Source organism: Elephas maximus, chromosome 1, assembly GCF_024166365.1.
Source record: "Elephas maximus indicus isolate mEleMax1 chromosome 1, mEleMax1 primary haplotype, whole genome shotgun sequence".
NCBI lineage: Eukaryota > Metazoa > Chordata > Mammalia > Proboscidea > Elephantidae > Elephas > Elephas maximus.
Window position 1 is genome coordinate 106145473 of NC_064819.1, and position 23327 is coordinate 106168799.

The following is a 23327-nucleotide window of genomic DNA, read 5'->3' on the forward strand; positions in this document are numbered from 1 at the left end:
GTAATCTAGGGCCAAAGCCTCTCCTGTGGGCAAAGGGAGGGAAGAGTCTGCAGAGGCCAGGAGAAGGTACAAGAGAAGTCCCCAGTTGCACCCCCTCCCCACTGAGGGCCCTGCTCCCCTCTCCCCAGCCTGTCAGAACCCTGGGCTCAGCATACGTCTTCTGAGGCCCCCAGGACTTCCGGTAGTTGTGTCTGCACTAGGACCCAGGGTGCCCTGGGAGAGGAGCTGCTGGCTCCCCAGGGGAATGAGTCACCAGCCCACTGCAGCCAGGACAGCAGGGCGGGCGGTGGGCAGGTGGAGCCTCTCCTGTTCCCTCCAGGCAGGTCTTCTTGAGTTGGAAATCACTTGGCTGCTATCGGGTGCTGACCACAGCATCCCAGCCCAGGCCTCAGCAGGCCGCTTCCTCTGGGGCAGGGAATTGCCTGTTCCCAGGATTGGGGGGCCAGATGCCCTCCCAGTCCCTACACTGACTCCTATAGCTGCAGGCATGGACCTCCACCCCCAAAATGCCCCTGAGTGGCAAATGCAGCCACCAACTCCTGAGTGAGAAACAGGGTCTGAAGCAAGGGAAGGGGGGAGAACGGGGGCATCTGGTGGGTCGTAAGGAAAGGGAGAAAGCCAGGCCACTTATACCTCAGGCTGACAGGCTCTGGGCTTTGTGGTCAGATGGAGAGGGATTCATCTTCCATTATCCTCAGAGCCCGAGAAGCACCCAGCAACAGCAGATAACGGCCCTTCTCCCTCGCCAGCTTGATTACATGTTCACATACTCCCTCCCACCCAGTCACAACAACATAAATATGTGCCTCTACAGCCGTCTGCCTACACTCCCAGAAGGTCACACATAAAAGGCACGCTGGCGGCCCCAGCCCAGTGGACGCAGTTGGATGGCCACTCGTTCCCTCACACCCACAGGCCCCCACCTCCAAGCTTGAATGGGCCACACATTGGATCCTGTGGGCCCCGTGCCGTGTCTCGGGGTGCCTCAGCTCTGAAGGCTCTTGCCTGGTCAGGCGGAGAGGGCCTCCCCAGCCAGGGATACTTCAGTGTGTGTTGAAGGAAGGAGCTTTCATCACCCAGCCCAGGGAGATCATCCAACTGCCCTGAGAACAGAGGCTGTGAGAGCCAGTAGGAGTGTTTTGAAACTGAGCGCTTCACCCTCATGTTACAGATGAGCAGACTGAGACTCAGATTGGGGAAGTGTCTTTGAGGTTATGAGCAAAGCTAAGCCTGGAACCCAGGGCTGGGGTAGTTTAAAGCCGGTCAAACAAAGCAGGGGATGGGGGAAGGAAGGAGGTAAGGAAGAATAAAGAAGGGTGTGCCATCACACCAGATGGGCCATTTTCCCAAACGCTGTACTGTTGCCGGAAACTCTGGTGGTGTAGTGATTAAGAGCTACAGCTGCTAACCAAAAGGTTGGCAGTTCGAATCTACCAGGTACCCCTTGGAAGCTCTATAGGGCAGTTTTACTCTGTCCTATAGGGTTGCTATGAGTCGGAATCAGCTTGACAGCAATGGGTTTGGGTTTTGGTTTGGGTAGTATTGCCATTTCATTCATTCCTTTCTAATATTTCTTGAGCACCTACTAGGTGCCAGCACTGTGATGACTGTACATCTGCCCAATACCACCCCTTCCTCCTGTGAGATCTCTATTCTGGGACTGAGTGTTGTCTTCAGGGCACTCACACTATGTGGGCAGTGGCCCGTGGCGGCCCTTGCCCCTGAAAGGTCTTAGGGGCAGCCCTCTCTGCACCCCCAGACCACAGAAAGCCCCTCTTGGCAGCCAGTGCCCCCGGCATCTGATACCCAGGGCCCCTTTGCACAGCTCAGCCCCACCTCCCAGAGTCAATGCCAAGCCAGAGGCCCACCAACCATCAGGCAATAATCACCTCAGAAATCACCCACCAGAAATTTCCAAGCTGTTTTTAGCAGCAGCAGAACCCCATTTTCAGACAATGTCTACCTGGAACCTTGATATGTAAAACACGAGAATGTGAGCAGCGTGGTAGGGAGGGGCAGTGTCCCGCCACCTGGCCTCCCCGCTGTGTTCTCGATTCTGAGGTAGATTCTAAGAACCACACTTCTCTCTGGCCTCTTCATGTTACAGAAGCCGGGAGGGAGCAAGTAACTCGTATAGGATTATGTAGCTCAGGGAGGGAGGGCTATAATCAAGCTCCGGACTCTTCAGGTCAAACTCTTTTCCACGAATCCCAGGGTAAGAGACCTCATCCCTTACATGGGAAAGGAACACAGCACACCCTGCCCCACGCCCAGTAAAAAGAAGAAAAAAAAAACACCTGACGGATTCAGCTGCTACGACGCTCCTAGCACTGGGCAAAGTGCTCCAGGCACATCTTCTGCTTCATTCCTTACACTCACCCTCTGTCTACATACTCTGCTGTCATCTCCGTCTTGTAAAGAAATGGAGGTTCAGAAAGGTTAAGTGGCTCATCCAAGGTCACCCAACCTATAAGTGGCAAAGCCCAGATTCCAACCCACCCTGTCCACTCCATAACCATACCCTTGGCCCCGCGCTGCAGCCTTGAAGAAATCACCACCCCAATACCTGGGTATAACCACTCCCTCCAGGCTCCATCCCAAGCTTCACCTTACTCACAAAAAAGCTGAGATGCCTCCTACCCAACTCACCCCAACACGATGGCACTCACAGACCTTCTCATTAGTGATAATCATTACCAAACCAAACCAGTTGCCATTGAGTAGATTCCAACTTATGGTGTCTCCATGTGTGCCAGAATAGAACTGCGCCGCATAGAGTTTCCAAGAGCTGATTTTTCAGTAATAAATCACCAGGTCTTTCTTCCAAGGTACCTCTGGGTGGACTTAAACCTCCAACTTTTAGGTTAGCAGCCAAGCACTCTGTTTGCAACACTCAGGAACTCTAATAACACCACCACCTCCCTCCTTATATAACGCTTAAACTACTTACTATTGCAGGCATTTCATACATTATTAACTTACTTAATCTTCACAACACTATACTCCCATTCCCATCTCATAGATGAGGAAACTAAGGTACAGAGAGCTTGGATGACTTGCCAAAGGTCACAAAGCTAGGAAGCAGCAAAGCTAGGATTCAACCGCAGGCAGTCTGGCTCCAGAGCCTGCACATCTAACCACTGTGCACACTCCCTCTCTATGATATCGAATGGCTCCTCCTCAGTGGTGGCTGTAACCACCTAGCTTGGGGCTTGACTCCCTCCCTGAGGCCTCTCTCAGCAGGGGTCAGGGGCTGACAGGAATCCCTGAGGGCCGGACATCTGGACATGGGAAAGCCTACCTGCTGGACACCTTTAGCTCACATTCTGTGCCCACCCACCCCCAGGAGCTGGGGCTGGAAGGATGAGATCGTGGAAAAGGTATGAACACCAAAGCAAGGTAAGGATGCCTACTGCGTGCCCAGCTTCAAGTTGTGGCAAGTACAGAAGCTGAAGGCTCCGTTCTTGCTCTCCTGCCAGAGGCTCCAGTCCCCAGAAGTGCCCAAAGGGGTCGCCCCTGCCACCCCTACTCCCTTCAGTACTGGCTGCACCAGATGTTAGCAATACTTAGAAAGGGGGCTAAAAATAGACTGTGTAATGAGTCAGCTCTAAGAATAATCGGGCAAACAGCTCTCCGGGAGAGGACACTCTCTGCCAGGGAGGCCCCACCTCCTCCCACCTTGCACCCCAGCCTGGGCCACCCCTGGCCTTTTACTTGGAGCCCCCCACGGCCAGCAGAGGGCCTGGGGTGTTTATACCTCAACTGTTTGCGTTGACAGAGATGCCAGCATGCACCCCACATGCATTTCCGTCACACAGGCAGGTCCCTCTACGAAGGGTGGGGTGTCACAAGCACCAGCAGGGGCTGGAAAACACCTCCCTGCTCCAGGGTGCCACCTCCCTACTGGGGTGTCAAGATGCTTGAGTTTCTTTCTCAACTCTAATGTCAGCTCCCAGCAGAAAACTAGGAAAATCACGCTCCCAGCTCTCCTTACCTCATGTCTCATCTGTGAAATAGGTCCCTAGAGTCAGCCAGACAGGCCTACTTTATAGGTGACCAGGAGGACTGAGGCCAGAGAGGGGGAACAATATACTAAAGGGCACATATCTAATGTGGGGGCAAGTCAGAATTGGGAGTCTTAACTATGCTGGGGTCTCCCTCATTTCTTCTGTGTCCTTCCCCTACTGCCCCCAGAAATGATAAGAATTGTTAGATCTGTGAACATCTGTACACGGGTTGATAGCTAACACGGCACATCCGTATATAGCGTCAGAGATGAACCTGTCGGCAACTTCAGGAGACAGAGGAGATGACGAGAGTTTCAATGCACAGGTGAGGAGACTGAGGCTCAGAAAACTGAATGAACTTGCTAGGGGGCCCTGCAGCTGGTGTGAAGCCTTAGTGCCATCCATCAGCTGGGGCTGTCTCCCAGGGGCCCATAGGCTGGGCACAGCCCCTCTCCCAGCAATGCCCCGAGGGAATAGGTGACCCCCTAATGCTGCTGGGAGCCAGAGAGGGGAGCCAGAAGACGGTGAGGCACCCTCAGGAAGAAGCAGCACAACACACATTTCTCTGAGAATGGTGGGGGCAGGAAGAAGGGGATACCCTGGGCAGAGCACTGGCCAGGGCATCAGGAGTCCTGGAGTTAGTCCCAGCTCTGCTACAGATAACTGCATGACCCTGGGAAAATCATTTCCTTGGCTTCACTCTAGGTCTCAATTTCCCTATCTGGAAAATGGGACTTTGAAGACCATGCTCTTGAGATATCCTGGGATATCTCATGACCACACACGGGAGGTGAACAACAAATATTAGCTTACTGAAGGCTCTCACAAGCCCTGCAGCAAAGAAACCCATTTTGCTTTTTTCATCTCATAGTCTTTCATACCTGCTTGACCACCAAGCCCTTCCACAGAACACAGCTTGAGAAACTCTAAGGTAGGTACACAAATTCGCGTGCCTGCAGGGGTCAACAGGAAACATCAAAGCTTAAGACAGGCCCAAACAAATATATCTGGACCTACAATTAGCTGCAAGCTGTGAAATGCCCTTGGCAGCCCTAGGGGTTAGGGGAGACCAGCACAACTGTTCTGTTGAAGCCCTCCCTCAGGACTCACCCAGGGCTTTGATTTCATCTGATCCTCAGCAATCCTGTTGAGAGGAGGTCACTGCCCCATTTTACACAGCCAAGGAGATCGGGACCCGGAGGCCAGCAAACTGGTTATTGATGTAGGTAGAGGAGATGATGAAGCCGATACCCTTTATGGGGCCCTTCTTCTGTACTAAGCCTTTTACATCCATTATCTCCTGTAGTTCTCACAACAACCCTTTGAAGAAGGCACTGTTATCCCCATCTCACAGAGGAAGAAACTAATGGTCAGAAAGATTCAGTCGCTTGTTCAAGACCACACAGCTAGTAAGTGGTACCTCCTGGCTGTGAACCCCAGCAACCTGAATCCAGAACTCACGCCCTCCGTCCAGCTCTCCTAGTTAATCCTGAGTGTGAGACTTAACCGCTCTGTGACTCAGTTTTCTCATCTGCGAAGTGGGATAATTAAAAAAACCCTGCCTGTTAAGTCATTGTGAAGATTACATTTGAAAATATACAGAAAGTGCTTAGCACAGGGCCTGGCGCACAGACAGCACTCAATAAATGTTACATTCTACTGTAGGAACTCATGCCTGAGCCTCTGAGCTCTGGGCTCAGCCGGCTGGATATCACCCACGGCTGCCTGGAAATTGGGCCTCTGTCAATCAGTGCTAAGGCTTGCCCCTCCGCCTGGCATATAGACGCACAAGCTGCGGCTCCTTGGGTACTCTGTGCAGGAGGGCTCTAGAGGCTGGGAGTTTCCAGACCTGGGTCTCATTCCCTGAGGCCTCACAGGCTACCTTCCCCTCAGAGTTGGGGTTGTCCCCAGCATGCCATATGTCACGGGCTTCTTCCTGCCTATCCTCCCACTGCCCTAGGTCACAGGGTCGGGAGGCGGGGGGCTCTCCAGGCAGGCAGCTGATATCCTCATGACCTTCGTCAGCCCTCCCAGCCTTAGAAAATCCAAACCAAACTCATTGCCATCAAATCGATTCCGACTCATGGCGACCCTGTAGGACAGAATAAAACTGCCCCAGAGGGTTTCCAAGGCTGTAAATCTTCACGGAAGCAGACTGTCGCATCTTTCTCCCACAGAGTGGCTGATGGGTTTTAACAGCCCAACCTTTCGGTTAGCAGCCGAGCGCTTTAACTGTTGTGCCACCAAGGCTCCTTTCCTAGCCTTAGAGGCACCAACAATGACCCACTCAGAGCTCTCCACGGTTCAAACGGCCAGTTCATTTATGTGGGGTCACAGGGTAGGCCTTAGCACCCAGGAGGGGGGCGGCTCAGGAGTTAGTATGCCCACTTTACTGATGAAGAAAGCAAGGCCCCAGCTGGGCCAAAGACTTGGCCTAGAGCAGAGATGTAAGTAGTGGAAGGCTTCTGGCTCCTGCACCAGGGCATAGGGCTGAGAGCCAGGCACCAGCCCAGGCCCACCAGAGCCAGCTGGGGCAGCAAAGGGAAGGAGAAGGATCATGAGAAGCCCAAAGTGCCAAGGGGAGGGAAGGAAAGGGCCAACCCTCATCCTGCTCCCAACCAGGGGAGATGGGCACAGACAGCCCTTACCCAGTACCCTGAGCAACCCCCACCCCAACCTTCTGCTCCAGCTACCATGGGGCACTTCAGCCCTCTGCTGACAGGGAGCGCCCCACTGCCCATGGTGGCTCTCTAGCCTCCAGACCTCCACCCAGCTATTCACTCCAGGCATTATCTCTTCTCACTAACCCCACCCATCACCCCGGAAACCCTTGTTGACCACCCCCCACCTCTGCTGACCCCCACAGCACCCGTTGGCCCACAGATTCACCAGCTACCTTGCTAGGAATTGGAACCTGACTCTCCAGCCAGAGCGTCATGTTTGCCAAGGACATACATGCTGAACCCCGGTATACAGTGCTGGGCCTTACACACAGTAGGTGCTCCATAAACACTGTTTGTTGTTGTAAGCTGCTAGCTGCTATCAAGTTGGCCCCTGGCTCATGGAGACCCGGGGCACTACAGAATTGGATGGAAGTAGATTGCCAGGCCCTTCTTCCTAGTCTGTCTTAGTCTGAAAGCTTCACTGATACCTGTTCAGCATCATAGCAACACATGAGCTTCCACTGACAGACGGGTGTCAGCTGAACATGAGGTGCACTGACCAGGAATCAAACCTGGGTCTCCCGCATGGGAGGTAAGGATTCTACCACTGAGCCAACTTCAAATACTGCATCTACTACCACACTACCCACGGCTGTCGAGTCAATTCCGACTATAGCGGGCCTAAAGGACAGAGTAGAACAGCCCCACAGGGTTTCCAAGGAACGCCTGGTGGCTTCAAACTGCCGACATTTTGGTTAGCAGCCGAACTCTTAACCACTATACCACTAGGGTTTGGGAGATAATCTGTGAGGCAGCAACCTCCAAATATTTTTGACCACAACTCAAAGAAATATATTCTACATTTCAACCCAGTAAACACACACGTGTGCACACAGTAAGCACACACACGAAACCAAATAAAAATTTTAAAAACTTATACAAAGCAGCAATCTCTGTCCTATAGGGTCACTAGGAGTCGGAATTGACTCGACGGCACTGGGTTTGGTTTGGGTTTTTGTTTTCATGATACACTTGGATGCTTTGTATTCTATTCTTTTTTATTTTAAAAAAAAATGTTCATTGAGACTCACTAAATTGATTTCACGGCCTGATTAGGGTCCAATTAGTGACCCTGACCCACAGTCTGAAAAACATCCCTCCAAGGATATCTGTACAGCCAGCTCCCTGCCTGGTCAGCTCCCTCTCATGACCCTCTACAACCTCAGGTACCTAAGAAAAGCATCCACTTGCTGGGCACTTACCACCGGCCAGGCCTGTGCTAAGCATTTTGCTATGCTATCTCATTTCATCCTCACCATCACCCTGGAGGCAGGGACTGTTAATATCCTCATTTTACAGGTGAGGAAACTGAGGTTCAAGGTCACACAGTAAATGGCTCAGACAAAATTCAATCCCGGGTCTGTCTGAATCTGGAACCATATTTATCACCACTGCACCATACTGCCCACCGGTGAGTGGTCTTCAGTTCCTTTCTTAAATATACTGTTGGGAAGCTCACCTCCCAAGGACGTTCACTCCAACTGCAACTACTGAAAAGGCCTATACTTCCTTAATTCCTTATACAGTGAAACCTGTGAGAGCCGGAACTTGACAGGACTGCCTTGTTTTTCTGGGTCTTGCAAGTTTTCTGCCTTTGACAGAGTGCAGTCCTACCACTTTTCTATCGCTCTCCATTAATGGAAAATATTTGAGTTTTCCTTCTCTGACAGGTTTCCACCTTATACAGGTTCCGGCCCTCAGAGGTTTTACTGTATTTGTTGATTATGTGATTGGAGATGAGAGAGAGAGAAGACAGGGCTCTGGGGCCAGAATGCACAAGCAGCAAGGCCAGCCATCACACCCCTCAGGGCAAACCCTGCTCCCTCCTCCCTGCCTGCCCACCTCCAGCTGAACCCAGGGAAAGAGCTGGGGTGGGGGTAAGGCCTGCCCAAGGGTTAAGGTGGCCCATTCTGCCATTCCTCCTCACTGACATCAATGTCCTGGGACAACTCACTTGAAACCTCTGTGCCTCCATTTTCCCATCTGTGAAATGGGAATGCTAATAGTATCCACCTCAGATGGTGAGTGTGAGGGTTCAAGGAGCCGACACAGATAAAGCACTTCAGAGCACCTGCATGGGCGAAGGTCTAGTAAACGTGAGCTGTTATTACTATTCCCAGTTCCAACTGAAATCCCCACCACCAATAACAATCACTGTGAACCCTGGGCAGCTTTTTGCTGTTTGCACACAAACATACTCATGTGCAGGCAAGATGGTAGGCTGTACGGAACGCTTACTGGGTGCCATGCACCGTTCGGAGTGCTTGATAGGGATTAAGTCTTTTAATGCTTGTAATGAACCCATGAGGTGAACACTATAATTGTCATCCCTCTTTCACAGATAAGGAAAATGAAGGTACCAAGAGGGTAAGGACTTGCCAGGATCACATAGCTGGAAAGAGCCAGGGCAGGGATTCAAACCCAGGCAGACCCACAGAGTAGGTGCCCTCACCCACTGGTGGACGTGGGTGAGTGCTAAGCACATCATGTCCTTATCTTCTCACCAGAACCTCCAAACAACCCTGTGAGGTGTGCACTGTCTTACAGGTGAGGAAACGGAGACCCAGAGTGCTTAGTTAAACTGCCTGGCTCATTAAGAGTGGGGCTGGCAGCCAGGTCTGTCTGACTCCTGATCTTACAAGCCCTCCACCATCTCATGCTCCTCTTGGAGCCTGGGTGGGGGCTCCCCTGAGCCACCTTCTTCCCTAGTCTCTCCCCACCTGCTCTCACCTTGTCCCTGGCTCATACTCCCCTTACCTCTCCTCAAAAGACATCTCCATGCCAGTGCAGCCAAAGGGCCTTGTCATCACTCTCCCACCTCCTTGAAGATACAACGCATCACACACACACACACACACACACTATACACACACACCATACACACAAATGCACATACCCCATACACACATGGGTATACACAGACCACATACACCATGCACTCACATGCACAAGTACCATACAACGTGCATGCACGCACTCACACACAGCACACATATGCCATACACACACCCCATACACACACACACACACACTATACATACCCCCCACAGGCACACAAGCCCTCCTACCTGGGAGAGGGCAGCCCCCTGGGAGGAGACCCCCTGGAACGCTCAGCTCCTCGGGGGGCGGAGTCCAGGGCAGCATCCCTGCCCCAGTGCCGGCCCCAGTTTCCTCATTTTCCCCCAAGGCTGTTTCTCACCCAGCCCCCTGCAGCCTCTGCCGGAGAGGAAGTTGCACAATCCCCTGGGAGCTGCAAATGTGGCCGAGGATTACTCATGACCGCACGCCCGGAAGGCCCCTCACACCCACAGCCTAACCAACTCGGACCAGCTCCCGGTTCCAATCTCACCAATACGGCACTCCAGCATCTACATGGTCCTCCATCTACCCAGATGGAGCCTCTCCACGCCCCCGCCACCCACACAGTCTGGCCCCAGAGGGCCCCAGGCCCCAGTCCTCCTGTACCAAGACAAAGAGGCCCGGAGCGGCAAGAATCCCACTAGGCCCAGTGTGGATGTAGACCTAGCCCTCACATCCTCCCAGCCCGACCTACAGACATGCATCCTCCTAGTCAGAAATCTCACGACTCACCACTTTCCTGACTAGCCGCACACCTGCCACCTCAGTCTTAGGCGTTCCCAGGGCCTCTGGACACCTAGTTCAGTCCAACTATGGCCAGCCATCTTGAAATGAACCTGAAATCAAGAATACCCCCACAAAGCTCTGGGGAGAGCCAAGCCACCACACAGTCTGTTGCCTGTGGGAAACTGCTCTGGCTCCACATGGGATTTCAGAGGTTCCCCAGCCCCCAGAGTACTTCTCTAACAGCCTGTTAAAGAGACTTGACATTTCACTTAGCACTCCTTTCTGGTGGCTGAGGGAGTCCCCTCTTTGGTAGGTAAATACCCCCTGTCAAGAAAAAAGAGCACTCATTAAGCTGTTATCAGTCATCTACACCTCAGGGTGAATGGGTTTGCTCGGCTCTTTCCCTAGAGCAGGCTTCAGGAGGGGAGAGGGCAGTAGAGGGAAGTTTAGGCAGGCCCTGGCCCCTGAGGAAGACAGGAGATGCCTCTGAGTGAGTGAGGAGAGTTCTAGAATGGGGAGGTCAGGGAGGCCCAGGGGGGACTGGACCAGATTCTAGCCCAACCCTGGCCCTCCCTGGAATAGCAAGCTTTATTTATTTGCTTTTTAATTATTGTCCTTTAGATGAAGGTTTACAGAACAAACTGGCTTCTCATTAAACAGTTAGTACACATACTATTTTGTGACATTGATTACCAACCCCATGACATGTCAATACTCTCCCCTTCTCCACCTTGAGTTCCCAATTACCAGCCTTCTTGTCTCCTCCTGCCTTCTAGTCCTTGCCCCTGGGCTGGTGTGCCCCTTTAGTCTCATTTTGTTTTATGGTCCTGTCTCATCTTTGGCTGAACTGTGAACCTCAGGAGTGATTTCATTACTGAGCTAAAAGGGTGTCCGGGGGCCATACTCTCAGGGTTTCTCCAGTCTCTGTTGGGATGGCAAACTTTAGAAGGATGCAAAAGGTGACTAGGAGGCTGGCTTGGGCCCCCACCTCTTGCTCTGCTGGGCCTACAGTGGGGCCTCAGATAAGGAGCATGATAAGCACCTCTTATCACCCCACACAGCCTTGGACTCCCACCCAGCTAAGGACAAAGTCAGAAATGGGTTTGCCTGGGCCCCGGGGTTCCCTGAAGAGCCCCTCATTTCTGCAGCCTTCATCAAAAGGCTGGGGCCTTCAGGGCAGCCCCAGCCCTCTGAGGCATGGAGAGCAGAGGCTCTCATGGATCACCTGACTCCCCGCTCAGTGGACTGGGAGCAGAGTCAGTGTTAGAAAGCCCTCCCTCCCCTGGAACACAACAGCCACAAGGGCCCTTTGCAGAGGCGCCTCCTCAAATGTCTGCACGTTCATCAGCTCCCCCATTCTTACAATAGCCCCATGGAGAGGAGGGGCAGTAATTCTTGCCACCCCTGCTTTTCACATGAGGAGAATGAGGACCGGAGTAATAGGTGACTTCCCTAAGGCCACGCAGCAAGGTCATGGCAACTCTGCACTATAGACATTTGCAGCCAGATAATTCTTTATCGTGGAGGCTATCTTGTGCGTTGTAGGATGTTTAACAGCATCCTTTGCTCTACCCACTAGATGCCAGAAGCACTCCCCCCGTTGTGACAACCAGAAATGTCTCCAGACATTGTCAAATGCCCCCGGGGGCAAAATCTCCCCCAGTTGAGAACTACTCCCCTCAAGGCACCCAAAAGATGAGCACCTGCCAATTCTAAATTGAAGGGTATCTGCTGAGGGCTCTGGCCCTCAAGTCTCCCTCTCCTCCCCTCCAGATGTGCCAGGCAGGAGGGCCTGAAGGAGCTGGTGCCTATTCTGTGGGCTTGGAGCCTTCTCAGCAGAGGCTGCCCATTGGCAGGCACTGTCTCTAGGGGCTCTCCCACCCGCAAGCTACCCACGGTCCCTCTGCCCACATTCAATAGTGCAGTCGTCTTTCAACTGTTTTGATTACACACTCCCATCAGTATAAAGGTTTGAGCACCTCCAATAGATGCTTATTTCCTAATAAATTGCTTACATATACCCATGCATAAAAATATATATAAAATAATATATTATGCATGTCAGCAAGCATACACAAAAGCAGATCTAGTAAAAAGATGAGAAGGATAATGCAAATTACACCCATGATTAGATACCATTCCATAATCACCAGCATGGCAAGAATTAAACAGCCTAACAAATACCAAGTGTTGGCAACGATGTGGAGCAAGAGGAACTCTTATGTGTCACTAGTGTGGAATTAACTGGTATAACCATTTACCAAAATATTTACTAAAGCTGTAACATGATATGCATACCCTGGGCTCTGGCGATTCTACTCCTGAGTACATATACTCTGGAAGAATTTATGCACCACTGCAGTAGGAAGCAGGACACCTGGTGGCACAGTGGTTAAGAGCTAAGGCCGCTAACCAAAAGGTCGACAGTTCAAATCCACTAGGCCCTCCTTGGAAACTCTGTGGGGCAGTTCTACTCTGCCCTGTAGGGTCTCTATGAGTCAGGATCGACTCAACAGCAAGGGGTTAGGGTTTAACAGGTAGCAGGAAGCACATACAAGGTTATACGTACAAGGATATTCTTACAGCATTGTTGGTAGCAGCCAAAGACAGAAAGTGACCCAAATGTCCATGGAATGGATTCAAATGCGGCGTCATGTTCATGCAGTAGAATGCCATACCACAATGAAAATGAACATACAACAGCTACACGCAACAGCGTGGATGAAACTCACAAATACACTGTTAAGTGGGAAAACATGGCATAGAACAGGTTCAGTGTTGTTACAAACCAAATCTGCTGCCATCGAGTTGATTCCAACTCATAGCGACCCTACAGGACAGAGTAGAACTCCACCATAGGGTTTCCAATGAGCAACTGGTGGATTCGAACTGCCAACTTTTTGGTTCGCAGCCTGAGCTCCTAACCACTATGCCACCAGGGCTCCAGTGTTGTTCCACCTATATTAAATACAAAATCAGGCAAAATTAAACTCTGTTGCTGAAGGATACAGAGATAAGTGTTTCCGCTTTAAAGAAAAGCAAGGAACTGATTATCGTAAGTGGCTGGTGGGTGGCTCAGGGGCCACCAGCCCCCTCCCTCCCTTTCTGCAGCCTGAAGTCCTTCCACTCTGTCCAGGAAGGAAGCCTTCTGGGCCTGCAGAGCTGGCCCCAGGTGAGAGGACCTGGGAAGCATTAGAGCTGCCCTTTCCAGGGCCCAGATGATGGGAGCTAAACCCACGGCATCAAGGTCTCCATGCTGGCAGCAGGACCATTTGTAGCAACTCTCTCCAGCTGAAGGGCAGCGGAGTCATGCCTGTGTTCATTTGACGCGTTATCCTGCACCACCTTACATCACTCTGCTTTTCTCTGTCCTCTGTGTGTATTTAAGTGCCCTACCTAGCCTGGTACTCCTCAAGGAAGGAGCAGAGTTCTTACTCTCCCCACCCTGGGAGGCTGGCACAGTGCTAGGCACTTGGTGCTCCAGACATTCTTGTTGACCCAATGGAGCTCAAGGCCAGGGGGTATATATAAAGGCTCCTTCACCCTCTCTGTGCCTCAGTCCACTCTCTCAACAATGTGAGCAGCACCAACTGGCCTATAAGGCCCCCAGCTGTACAGCTCACAGTCAGCCCCACAGCAAAGCCAGAGCTGCACTGGCAGGGGCAGCTGAGAGCACCTGGCTAGAGCCCGGGCAGGGACAGGAGGCAGCAGGGGTGGACAGTATAGTGTGTCACCTCCTGGCCACTCCGAACCCCCAGGGACTGTAGGGGGCTGAGGCAGCTGCTGTCCCCAAACCAATTATAAACAAGGCAGAGGACAAGCTGTGACTTCCCTTGGCAAACAGGAGAAAACAAACCAGGGCCCCAAACCACAGACTCACTGGTAGAACTGGTGGTGGGAGGGAGTGCTAGACACCAGGGGTGCTGGCAAGCTTTTTGCGAGTAGGGGCAGACTGTGAGTCCCAAGCCAGAGAGAGGTTGGGCTTGGGTTACTGGGAGAGAGTATAAGGAAGGGTCAGGGCAGGGCCAGAGGGCTCAGGACCTTGCCAGCTGTGTGCCAGGTCCCTGGGTATTAGATGGGGAAGCACCTGCAGGGTAGAGACCATGGGTAAGCTTTTTTGTGTCCTCATTTCTGGGCACATTTTAGTGGTTCGATTCACATTCATTCATTCCACAAAGATTTATCGAGCATCCATTATATATCAGGCACTCTTCTAAGCCCTGTGAGGCAACGATAGTTCAGTGGTAGAATCCTTGCCTTCCATACAGGAGATCCAGGTTCAATTCCTGGCCAGTGCACGTCATGAGCAGCCACCACTCATCTGTCCATGGAGGCTGGCATGTTGCTATGATGCTGAACAGGTTTCAGCAGAGCTTCCAGACTAAGAAAGACTAGGAAGAAAGGCCTGGCAGTCTATATCTGAAAATCAGCTGATGAAAACCCTATGGGTCACAACAGCTGAATCCACAGCCTATCAAGAGGATGGCGCAGGACTGGGCAGCGCTTTGTTCTGCTGTACATGGGATCACCATGAGTCGGGGGCTGACTTGAGGGCAGCTAACAACTTCTAGGCGCTTGGGATACAGCATGGAACAAAACAGACAAAACCCCTGCCCTCTGCGTGCCACTGCTCAAGCCTTACATTCATTTGTTGATGGATTGGCTTGGACTCCATGCTCACCCTCTCCCTGTTCTGCAGGGTGGAGATCACCCACCGTCTCTTCTCACCTCCCACCAGCTTCACCTCAACTCCTCCAGCTTCCAACCCACCACCTCAGGCCGCAGCCTGAGGCTCCCCAGCTATCTGCTGCCCTGGAAGCTCAGGGCTGCTGAGAAGATGATGGAAACGACCCCGACCTCCAATGATGAGCTTCCACTGTCCCCCAAACATCTCCAGTCTGGGCACAAAAACAAGGGAACAGCCTCTTCTTGTGCCTGTTTCATCATTTTTATTAACAAGAAATGTGATTCAAACATTGATCAAGTCCTTGCCCCACACGTGGTCTGAAAGTAAAATAACAGAAGCCAGGGCCTCCTTAGACACCTCCCCGCCATCCCAACAATGCTGCTCTGCCCCAAGCACCGCTACAGAGCTCCAGCCCTGCCCTGTGTCCTGACGACTCTCAGGGCCCATGTTGTCTTTCTTTGCTCACCTCGCCCTGTCTTAAGCAGCAAATATTTCTTAAGAACTTGTCCTAGAGAAAGGAGACCTGGTGGTACAGTGGTTAAGTGCTCAGCTGCTAACCAAAAAGTTGGCAGTTCAAACCCACCAGCTGCTCCATGGAGAGAGATGTGGCAGTCTACTTCTGTAAAGATTTATAACCTTGGAAACCCTATGGTGCCGTTCTACCCTGACCTATAGGGTCACTATGAGTCAAAATAGACTTGATGGCAATGGGTTTGTCCCAGGGAAGGGACCAAGAACCCCAGGGCTGGACAGTGGTCACTAACGGGAAGGTAGAGGCCAGGTGGGGAGAGGGGAGGATTGACTGTACAGGGGACACCAAATGGTCTCAGAAGTGGTCGCTGCCCCTGAGACCTGGCTTCATAAAGGCCCAAAGCCATCAGAGATGGCTTTCCTAAGGGAAAGCAAAGTCCTGCCAGTATAGCTGTGAAGCAGCAAGCCCCTAACATGGTGGTCCTCAAAGTGTGGTCTGCGGGCCAGCAGCTCAGCACCGCCTGAGAACTTATCAGAAATGCAGACCCCACCCCAAAACCAAAAACCAAACCAGTTGCCGTCCAGTCGATTCTGACTCATAGCAACCCTATAGGAGAGAGTATAAGTGTCCCACAGGGTTTCCGAGGAGCACCTGGTGGATTCGAACTGCCAACCTTCTGGTCAGCAGTCAAGATCTTAACCACTGCACCACCAGGGCTCTGGCCCCACCCCATACCTGCTCATTCAGGAGCTTGGGGGTGGGGCCCAATAATCCTCCAGGTGATCCTGATGCACGATCAAATCTGAGAACCACTGCACTAGAGAGAGGGGAACCCTGGCAGCGTAGTGGTTAAGAGCTACAGCTGCTAACCCAAAGGTTGGCAGTTCAAATCCACCAGGTGCTCCTTGGAAACCCTAGGGGACAGTTCTACTCTGTCCTGTAGGGTTGCTATGAATCAGAATCAACTCAACGGCAACGGGTTTGGTTTGGTTTTGGCACCAGAGAGAAGGAGCCCTGGTGGTGCAGTGGTTAAATGCCTGGCTGCTAACCGAAAGGTCTGCGGTTCAAACCTACCAGCCACTCAGCAGGAAAAAGATCCGGCAGTCAGCTTCCATAAAGATTACAGCCTTGGAAACCCTGCAAGGAGTTCTAATTTGCCCTACAGGGTCACTATGAGTCTGAATCAACTCGATGGCATTGGGTTTGGTTTTAGCCTGGGCGATGCAAGCAGTTAGTAATCGGTTAGCCTAAAGGCCGACAGTTAGAACCCGCCACACGGCAGCTCCTCTGACTCATGGCAGCCCCATGTGTTACTGAGTAGAACTGCTCCATAGGGTTTTCTTAGCTGTAACCTTTACAGAAGAAGCCCTGGTGGCACAGTGGCTAAGAGCTCAGCCGCTAAGCGAAAGGTCAGCAGTTCAAACCCACCAGCTGCTCCACAGGAGAAAACTGTGGCAATCTGCCTCTGTAAAGAGTACAGCCTTGGAAACTCTATGGGGCAGTTCTACTCTGCCCTGTAAGGTTACTATGAGTCGGAATTGACTCCATAGCAATGGGTTTGGTTTGAAATATTTATAGAAGCAGATGGCCAGGCGTTTTTTCAAAAGTGTCACCGGGTGGGTGGGTTCAAACCACCAACCTTTAGGTTAGTAGGCTAGAGCAAACCATTTATGCCACCAAGTACCTCCCATAAAGATTACAGCCAAGAAAACCCTATAGAACAGTTCTACTCAGTACTGCATGAGGTCGCCATGAGCCCAAATCAATTCAGTAGTAATGGGTTTGGTTTGGGTTGGCCCTAAAGAAAGGGCACTGGAATCATCTGGGCAATTTTTTTGTTTAATTTTATACTGGTGCTTGGGCCCTTCTCCTAGAGATTCAGATACAATGTTATTTTTTCACAAGCTCCCTAGATGATGATAATGCCCAATCCACTGCCGTTGAGTCAATTCTGACTCATAGCAACCCTAAAGGAAGGACAGAGTAGAACTGCCCCATAGAGTTTCCAAGGAGCACCTGGTGGATTCGAACTGCTGACCTCTTGGTTAGCAGCTGTAGCACTTATCCACTACACCACCAGGGTTTCCAAGATAACATCCAGCGAGGGCTATAGTCAGATGGAACAGCCCCCTGGTCTCCTGGAAAGGTATGCCTTGATGGGGAATAGGATTTGGTTACTGCGAGGCCAGCAGGGGAAGGCTTGCCAGAGGGACCAGCATGAACATGGCTGGGAGGAGGGAATGTGTACCCTGGGTTTCTGGCCAGAGCCTGTTGGAATTCCTGGATTAATCCCCATGGCATCACATCTTACTCAGGGACCTCCGCTGTGTGGATAAGAGCCAGCAAGCCGGCCAACCCCCAAGGAAGCTGGGCAGGGGGTGGGAGTGGCCAGACTTCATTTCTCCTCCTCCTATGCCCGCCCTTAAGAGCCAGAGAAGAAAACTGGTGATGTCCCCACCTGTTGCTTCTGCCTCTGGTGACCGCCCCCTGCTTTCACCCACCCCTGACACCCCCATGGCAAAGCACTTCCTGTGGGCACAATAAGTCCCTGCTCCTGCCCTATCGCTGGGATTTTATCTCTGCCCTCAGTGACATCCTGGCCAAGGGGATGGGTATCTCTGGGGCACAGTGCAGGAGAGGCAGGCAGCAGGAGGGTGGGGAGCTGCAGGCCAGGAATCCCAAGAGGCAGAGCAGAGGTGGTGGAGGTGCTGTGGACATGCCAATTCTCCTATGCCATCTTGTTAGATAAGGAGACCAGGCTGGTGTGGTGCAGCAGGGGGTGATGGGGGCTGTGGCCACTAGCCTGAGAAGGTATGACGTTTGAGGTATGACAATTAAAAAAGATATTAGACACACCAAGGAGGTCTGTTGCAGCCCACAGGTCTTTACTTCATAGAACTTTCTACCCTTCTATTTGCTCACTTGAAAACAAGAAGGAAAGGACCAGCCTCGCCAAGTTGTAAAGGTTAATTGTGATAACAGCTAACATTTTTTGAGCTTGGCACTATTGAAGTGCTGGGCTTATATGGATGGGACTTAGCTCTCACTAGGGCACTATTAGGTAGGTGCTACCAAAAACCCTGTGGATCACAACGGCCCAACCCCTGACCGATCATGAGGATGGCACAGGACCAGCCAGCATCTCATTCTGTTGTGCATGGGGTCACCATGAGTTGGGAGCCAACTCAACGGCAGCTACCATCGCCACCACCATAACCCTCACTTTGTAAGTGTGGTAACTGAGGCACACCGAAGTGAAGCAGCTTTCCCAATATCACACAGCAACTAAGTGGTAGAGCTGGGATTCCACGTCAGGCAGCCTGGTCCAAGGTCCAGAGGGAACTTGAGGCACAGTGCCTCATGGTGGCTGTGCCTATGTCTCAAGGAACATGGCCTAGTTGTTCCACCAGGGCTAACCAAAAAACCAAACCAAACCCCTTGCCATTGAGTCAATTCTGACTCATAGTGACCCTACAGGACAGAGTAGAACTGCCCCATATGGTTTCCAAGGAGCGCCTAGTGGATTCAAACTGCCAACCTTTTGGTTTGCAGCTGTAGCTCTTAACCACTACACCACCAGGGTTTCCTCTGCCAAGACTAGCCCTAGCCTTCAGCTAAAACTTAAGTCCGTGGACTTCATCAATCCCCCAGCCTCCCCCTACACCCATAAACCTGCCTGGTTGAAGCCTCTCCCATCCTGGTTTTTTTGCCATCAATTTGGAGGGGACACCATGGATGATCTAGGATCACAGATATGAAGACTGAGGTCCCCAGGGGACCTGCCTCAGCCACAAAGCCAGTGAGAGCAGAGTGGGGTCCCCGGACTCCCGGTCCAGCGCTCTGCTCATGACTTCCACTGCTATCCCCTTCTCTCCCACGATTCCCCACATCTGATCAGACAGGTCTACAGAGGGTGCACTGCTAAGCTAATGGATGTGATGTTCATGCCACAAAGCCAGGCACAGAGGCCATCAGGAAAGGGTGCTTCCTTCCCTTCCTGGGGCATCTGAGGTTTCCAAGGAGGCTCAGGAAGCCCTGTCTGAACCCATCTCTTCCCCTGGCCAGCCAGGGCAGGTTCTCACTGGGGGTCCTTTGATCATCCCATGTGTGTTGACAGCTCAGGAAAGAAACCAAGGAGATAGGTGTGGTCCTGGGGCAGGGAACTCAGCCAGTTCCCACCCCTGAACAGAGTGGGAGACTCTGGATGGGGAAAAGAGGGGTTCTTAGACCCCCTTCCCACCTTTTTAGAGGGAACTCCTAGGAAACCCGGAAGTGGTCTTTCTTAGGGATTGAGAACATGGACTTTGGAGTCAGTTGGACCTGGGTTGGAGTCCCAGTCCTGCCACCTTCAGGCTGCGTGACTTTAGGCAACTTGTTTAACTTCTCTGAATCAGTATAATGAAGTGGTTAGTATAACCAGTATAATGAAAACAATAAATCTTACCTCACTCTAAAGAGTAAACATGCAATAAATGTTGGCAACTACGGTTAGCAACTAAATTTTATTATAATATGGTTTTATTATAACAAAGAAAACAGGCAAATATTCTATTAATATTACATTGTGTTATGGATACACTTTCCTAGACACACATGGACACATTTCATGAATACGCATGTACCTAGATACCTGGAACCTTGTAACCACACACACAGACTCACCTTAACTACACAAACCCCACACCAGCACACAGAGCAACCCCTCTGCAGTTACTCATATGCTTGCCATGCACTGCTCACTACCCTTAATCTTCGCACCAACCCCATGAGGTGAGTGGGTTTTTATCTCCCTGTTCTCAAAGGAGGATACACACAGTACATGTATATACGATCTCTGCATCCTGGGATGCAGTCATTTCTGGCTGCTCTGGGAAGCCTGAACTCCTTCCCTCTGTATCTGAGGCCAATCTAATTTCCGCAGTAGCCCCCAGGGCTGCCCCAAGCAGGGCCCCAAGTGCAGACTGCCCTCCACCCCCAGGACAAAGGCCCAGCCTGATTTTCATGCCAGCTGCGGTCGGGAAACCCCTGCCTGCTGCCGCAGAAACCAAGTTGACTTTGAAAAGGAAGAGACAGAAGCCAGGAGGTGAGGGGGGCAGCCCAGCCACTCCCTGTGGGGGCAGGTGCTAAGTAACTCTATAAACTCTGGCTAATGATGCGATTACCGCAGTAAATATGGCCCCAGGAGGGATGGGGCCAGAAGCCAGACCCTCAAAAGGCAGCTAGGCTTCAGAGGTGGGAGTTCCTTCCCACCTACTTCCCAGCTTCCCAGAAATAGGCCAAGAGGGAGGCCTGACTAGCAGTAGGCAGAGCATCCCCATTTCACCAACCCAGGTCCCTAGATGGGCTCCTGCCTACCCTAGCACACCCCCTGCCCACAGGTGACTGTGACTCATCCAGCCATAGATGATCCATCAGAAGCTCGGCTGCCTCTCCCTGGAGTCAGTGCTAACCTGGAGAAATGTCCCCTGCCCCCCCACACCCCTATCCCTTCCATGGCACCAGGAACCAGGAGACTGGAGTTCTCGTTTGGCACCACCTCACAGAGCTGAGCTGAGTACAAAATAGTACTGCAGCTGTACCAGCAGGCCTTGTAAACTGTAAGCAATATTGGCTCCCCTAGGAAAAAGCAGAGCACTAATCACCCTGAAACAACTCCGCCCTCATCGATGCCCTCCGCTTCCCAAGCTCTCCCCAGGCTCAGCGGCCAGGAGGGAGGCAGAAAGAAGGGGGCCAAGCAAGTTGCTATTCGTCCGGGGCTGGAGAAACTGAGGCATGGAGTGGGAAAACCACACAAGGTGGCTACCAAGCTTGCTCCCAGGGCAGGGAGCCCTCCTCTTCCCCTGCCTCTTATGGCGGCCCTGCAGCTCCATTGCTAGCTTTCTCCTAATCAGACTGTGAGCTCCCTGAGGGCAGGGCCTGGGGCGGGGGGTGCCTTCCAGGCTGGGCACAGAGAAGGCCTCTGAAAAGTTCTGATCTGAGCCCAACCACATCTGGCTGCCCTCGAAGCCCCAGGCCCTGGGAAGAAAACAGAGACCAGCCCCCAGTCCCCAACTGCCCAAGTGCGGCCTGTGCAATCTCGGCCGGTGGGTGCAGGGGCATGAGCCCACATCCCGGAGCTGTCACCGGGGCCTGCACCGGCCTTGCCTCCTTCCCCGCTCCACTAAGCACCCTCTCACCCGGTTCGGGGTTGGGCGGCAGAGTGGTAATTACGTGACACTTCCCCCAGCGAGTTCTAAACCAAAGCACTGCGCTCAATCAAGCTTAGTCTAAAAACAGTCGCCGCTGAACCGTCCCCAGAACCAGAGGACGACGGTTGGGGCTGACGGGGTCTGGGAAGGGCGCCGGGGTGAGGGGGTGGCGGGGAATGGAGTCGAGGGCGAGCGCTGGGCAGAGCGGGCGCTCGCGCAGACGAGCCCCGCCCTGGGCGCCCTCCCTTCCTCCTCCGGGCGCGGGCCGGGAGCGCCAGGCGGCTGCGGCGCGAACCTGCTCGCGCAGCCCAGAGCAGCTCGGGGCAGCCGTGCGTGAAGCCAGAACCCCGGACCGGGAGGGGGTCGAAGGGCGGGGGCCTGGCTTGATTCTGCCCACTCCCTTCCAGGAGGCTGGCGCACTCGCTGCGGCCCGATGGCAGGTCGGGGTACTGGGCTGGGAGGGGTGGGGAATGAGGAGGCGCTGATTTCGGGGACGCGACAGCCTGGGGTTGGGCGGCGCGGACTCTGAGGAGAGGGGGAAGGGGGCGTGTTTTCCGGGATTCGGGACAGAGAGGGAGGCGGGGGAGATGACTGGGGTGGGGGCAGGTGGCTGGGAACTGCGGGGAAAGCAGAAAGAGGTACGCGCGGAGGGCGCGTTCGGGAGCTGGGTTCCATAGGGTCATGGAATAATGCGCGAGATAAAAAGGCTGCGCTCAGGGACACCAGGTGACTGGGGCAGGGGCGCCTTCTCCGAGGGGGAGGAAGGGACGAGAAGGGAAGAAGGGATGGTACTTCCACCAGCCCCAACCCAGCCCCCGGGGCGTGGCGCCGCTGTGGCCCTCCCACTCCCCGGGACCATCCAAGCGGGGCCTGGCTGGGCCGGACTCAGCCCCCGCACACCGCTCCTGCCCCAACCCCCTCCCCCTCATCACCCGGCCAGGACGCGTCCGGTGGCTGGCGGAGGGGGGACGCAAGGCCCACGCATCCCTAAAACTTCTTACAAGTTCACCTCCATGCTTCCCGCCCCTCGACTCCCAGCTCCCGGGCCAGGAAGGCCCATGCCAGCCCCGGCCCCTCCCGCCCGGTTATATAAGGTCGCAAAGAAGCCGCCCCCTGCCCGGGCCTGAAGGGAGGGGCCGGAGGGGCTCCCGGGCTCAGCCTGCAGCGCCGTTCCTGCCACGCGCCGGGCGTCCCGAGCGGTACCGGCAGCGGGCGGGTGGTGGTGCGGCGCACTGGGTCCTGGTCCCCTCTTCAGCCGGCACCCCCACCCACCCACCCACCTGTCTCCAGGACCCACGGGATGGGGTCGGGAGAGTCTGCGGCGGGGGTCCCTTGCCCTCCGCGCTCCCGCTCCCCTCGGCCCCCCTCACCTCGCTCTGAAGGTCAATCCGTCCGCCGCCCGCGCCCCGCGTCTCCGGCAACTTGTCCAAGTTCAGGTGCCCGGCCCAGGAGCTGTGCCCGCCGCCGCTCCCAGCCTCCTCCGGCTCCACGCCACCTGGGTGGCCCACCCCGTCCGCCCTTCCCGCCGCCGCAGCCGCTGCCGATCCTTGCGTCCCGCCCGCTGCCGCCGCCTCCGCTGTCACCGAGCCCCGCGCCCGGGCTTCGGCTGTCACTCCGCGCCCACTTCCCGCTGCGCCCGGCAGAGGGCAGCACCCGCCCCCGCGG

The 23327-nt window shown here is 53.6% G+C and overlaps 1 protein-coding gene across 2 annotated transcripts in view; it reads right to left on the reverse strand.

Moving 5' to 3' along the window:
* The window catches only part of TFEB (transcription factor EB), a 63226-nt gene extending 40103 nt beyond the window's left edge, over nucleotides 1-23123 (reverse strand). The window contains exon 1 of one of the 2 annotated variants that reach the window (XM_049891702.1): nucleotides 23033-23123. The gene's annotated coding sequence lies outside the window, so the exon portion shown is untranslated. Of the gene's footprint in view, nucleotides 1-9798; nucleotides 12342-23032 lie in introns of those variants that run through there. The other variant, XM_049891712.1, reaches the window with a different exon arrangement.
* Between the last annotated feature and the right edge of the window lie 204 nt (nucleotides 23124-23327).